At 44.4% G+C, this 4,232-nt stretch overlaps 1 pseudogene; it reads right to left on the bottom strand.

The window, feature by feature from the left end:
* Window positions 1-945: 945 nt before the first annotated feature.
* On the bottom strand, window positions 946-3,929 carry LOC122172521 (olfactory receptor 10A7-like; annotated as a pseudogene).
* Window positions 3,930-4,232: the final 303 nt, after the last annotated feature.

Genomic DNA, 4,232 nt, shown 5'->3' with positions numbered 1-4,232 from the left:
TTAATAAAATACAGCCCAGATTTTACATGTGACCTGCCCTTCTGGATGCCTCCTGGGTAGGCTGCCCCCTTCTGAGACCCTTCTCCAGTCTCATGAGCAAACCCCGTCCATGTGGCCGGCTCATGCCTCTATTTCTCTCTGGGGTGGGATCCAGAAATCTAGCCACGCTCCAATGGGGTCACCAGCTTCTTCCTCCCGGGTGCCAAACCCAGTACCTCTCAGGTCCAGCTGTGCTTGGACTCTGCCAAAGTTCCCCTTTGGGACCCTGTGGTCAGGAATCGTTTGCAGTGACACAGAAGCAGGAGTATTTGTCCAAATCATGCAGAGTGCTTAGAAAAGCAGATTTTAACAATAAAATAAAACCTATAGGGCCATTGTCTTCCCTACATTTGGCATTTCCCTCCAGCCCCTGGGTAGACGTGACCTATGATTTGTGTCTCCTTTTGTCTCTGGGCACCAAGTTACATCTTGACCACTGCAGTTCCTGACTTTCAGTCTGCTATCTGTCTTTCTTCACCCTGATGGCTCTGGGTCTTTTTGTCAGATTCCAGCAGAGCCAACTACTTCCTTTTTAACCCTTCAGGGTCTTTTGATCTCAGCCCTAGCCTTAGGAAGAGTAAAACATCCTAATGTGGACCATGCCAGACAGGTTAGTTCTCCCCCCAGTTGATGACCCAGCCCATTGTTGTCTTAACCATCTGAAGTGGGTACTCAGAGGCTGAATTATCTGAGTCGTTGTGTTACCCTTCATGGATTCCTTAAAAGCACACTTTACAACCTCCTTTGCTTTAACACTACACATTCAGCCAGACAGCAAAAATTAAAAAGGGAAACCAAATTATACATCATATTGTTAAGCAATAATACAGACATTTTCCGACTTTGTGACACTTCCCAAGTTGAAACACTTTAATGGGGCTTAATGATCAGAAAAAACAACTGTATTTATGAGAACAAAGAAATGTTACTCCTGGTCAAGAATTTCCTCAGAGCCTCCTTGACTTCTTTGTTCCTCAGGCTGTATATGATTGGGTTGAATGTTGGAATAAGAACTGTGTAGAACAGGGTGAGGGCTCGGTCGGTGTCCACAGAGACATTGGAACTGGGCCTCATGTAGGTGATAAAGCTGCTGCAGTAGAATAAGATGACTGTGATTAGGTGTGAGGAGCAAGTGGAGAAAGCTTTGCGTCTCCCCTCACCTGAGTACATCTTCAGAATGGTCCATATTATGCTTGCATAGGAGGTGATGATTAAGATTAAGGGGATTATTGTGAACACCATAGTGAGGAAGGCAAGAATGGCATTGATGAGCGACGTGTCCATGCTCATCAGTCTAAGCACTGGGAGGACGTCGCAGAAGAAGTGGTTGATTTGATTCGGCCCGTGGAAGGGTAACGTGAATATTGCTGCCGTTTGCTCACATGCCACCAAGTTGCCCACAATCCACACCACAGCTGACAAGCTTCAGGTAACCTTTCTGCTCATGATGAGTGAATAACGCATGGGGTTGCATATGGCAACGTACTGGTCGTAGGACATAACAGTCATCAGGCCACACTCTGTGCTGCCAAAGAAAAGGTAGAAGTACATCTGGACTGCACAGCCCAGGAAATAGATAGCCCACCTCTCGGACAGGAGATTGGTCAAGGTCTTTGGGATGACCACCGAAGTTTAGCAGATCTCCAAGACTGACAGGTTCCTGAGGAAGAAATACATGGGAGTGTTGAGGGCCAGGTCAGCAACCGTGACAGCGATGATGAGGCCATTTCCTAACAGTGTGATGAAGTAGATGAGGATGAAAAGAAGGGGCTGCAGATGCTGGAGGTCCGAGAAACCCAGAAAGATAAATTCTGTCACTGCAGTTAGGTTTTCCTCCATAGCTCGGACCTGTTGAGACTACATAGGTATTTAGATCCCTCTCTGGGGTTTGCATGGTATCTCATGATAGATAGATAGATAGATGATTGTGTGAACACAGGTCAGGTGTTCTGTCTCTTGGATCTTACTCATCTCTGGTTGGCGATTGACACCCTGTCCCACACTCATCTTAGGAACAGGCATTGGTAGTTGCTGCGTCCACTCCAGAGGGGCAGTTGGGCCACACCTGAGTCCTGCTGTGACCCCGTGCACTTGGTCACAATGCCTGGAGTGGGGGGGCTGGGGACATCCCCCAGGACAGGCACTGCAGGAGCCCCCACTTCAGGGTGAATCATGGACACAAAAAAAGTCATGAACAAATGGGAAAATCACAGTGTCTGTAACTTCTTTCCCATTGTGACAGACATGCAGCCCTAAGAATGATTATTAAAGAGTACCCCCACATTTGTTCCCACTTCCCTACCTCACACAGTGTCATCCCATTAATGAGAATGAGATACCAGAGTGTTGAGAGAAAAAGCATTAGACAAACCAGCAACAAACAGCCCAGACACATGGCTGGTCTTGTCTAATCTTACACTTTACAGCGAGCTAATGTGGTTAGATTTACCTCTCTCGTTACTGGAACACAACTGGACCAATTTCTGTTCTTCTAGATAGACAAGATTCTCCAGTGTGTCTGTGGGACTCTCAAATCTGAGTACGATGACAGACAATCCTGTAGATTAATATATTTTAGGTGCCTTTGAAAATGACATTGTAAACAGATAGAATCAATAGGCAGATGGATGAGTCATTGATTAACTTTAGTTGACTTGATAGAAAGACTTTATGCACAGTACCTTTGATAAGACAGAGAGAAAGAAATGAAGGACAGTTCTGTAGATTAGATACATAAGAGTAAATTAGATTGAGTGATTAGATGAGAGAGAGAGAGAAAGAGGTTGCTCTATTTTTCCTTCAATTCTGGAGATAATTTAGGTGTTCATGACTCCAGAAAATGAACTTGGGGTCATAATAGTAAAGAAGAAAAATGCCTCAGACTCACCCACAAATACCTTGCTCTTAGCCGTTGAAACTTCCCACTTCTGAGCAGTTCCATCATTTCTGAAACTGACTTATCTTTGACAGAAAAGCTTCTCTGCTAGTGAATCTCATACATTGATCCTTTCTGTACTGTTCAGTAACCACTAGGATAAAATCCCCAGGGTTTTTTCTGACTATGGGTGCCTGGGAGAATTAGTAATTGTATTCTGTTTGTAAGCACTTTGATCAATGAAATCAACTCAGCAATAAAGAAACTACCATTAAATTCAGTGATGGTCGGATCCAAATTGCAGTGTCAACTGTACTTGTTGGTAAAGGTCAGAATATTGTTTTACTGACAGTTCTCCAAGCATTTACTGTAGACATATAATTCATTATTAAGACATATTTGTTGCAATAATGGCCTAAGCCCATAGAGCCTGGACAATTTATATAAGCTTCTCGGGAACAGGCTCCTGAAAAACATATAATAAAGATGTATAAATTGTATCTACAAATGTCAAGAACAAATATAATTGATAGGTAGGCCAAAAGCTTTTAGCAATAATTGCCAGTGATCTCAACAGCACAGATCTTGGTGGAACTGGTGTGAGGTCTGACTAGTCTTTAAAGAGACATGGTGTTCACTTCATCATGATCTCAACATCCAACTGGGAACACGTTGCCCTCCATTGTTGGCACTCTCAGGATGGAGCTGAGAACTCACTGGACCATGGGTAGTTATTAACTCCCCTCTCATCCTTAGAGTGACTTCTTAAAGACAGAGGTGAGGCACACTGGTCAAGAGTGTGTGTAGGGAAATTCACAGGGCCATTTCCAACCTGTGTTAGATATCAAGAAAGCCAAGAACAGCATCCTCCAGGGATGTCAGCTCTTCCCACCATTAATTTCTAAATCTCAGTTCAGATCTATTCCCTGGCAGGAGTGACTCCAATTTGTTACCACATGATGGCTGCTTGTTGTCTCATGTGAAATGTATGCAGTGGTTCTCAGACCAGCTCCCAGTGGACAAGTCTCCATGTCTAAAATGTATTTACCAACAGCCTTGGAAATAATTTTCAAACTTCTGGGTAAATTCATCTCAGTGGCCAAGGGCTAGTGGTGAAATTCACTCCAGTGTCATTCCCAAGCCATTCCCATTGGGGGTAACTTTCAGTGTGAACTGGACAATCATCTCCCTTTCGCTCCTTTGAAAATCCTAGCCTAAACCTGCAAAGGCCTTGAGTGGTGCACAGGCCTGGAGTGTATTTGACACGGAAGGACCATGGACATTGAGCTAGCCTGGGACACCTGGATGCAGGCTCCCC

The sequence above is a fragment of the Chrysemys picta genome, chromosome 12, assembly GCF_011386835.1.
Source record: "Chrysemys picta bellii isolate R12L10 chromosome 12, ASM1138683v2, whole genome shotgun sequence".
NCBI classification, from domain to species: domain Eukaryota; kingdom Metazoa; phylum Chordata; order Testudines; family Emydidae; genus Chrysemys; species Chrysemys picta.
The sequence above is the reverse complement of the archived record's forward strand: the minus strand, read 5'-3'. Positions and strand labels throughout refer to the sequence as shown.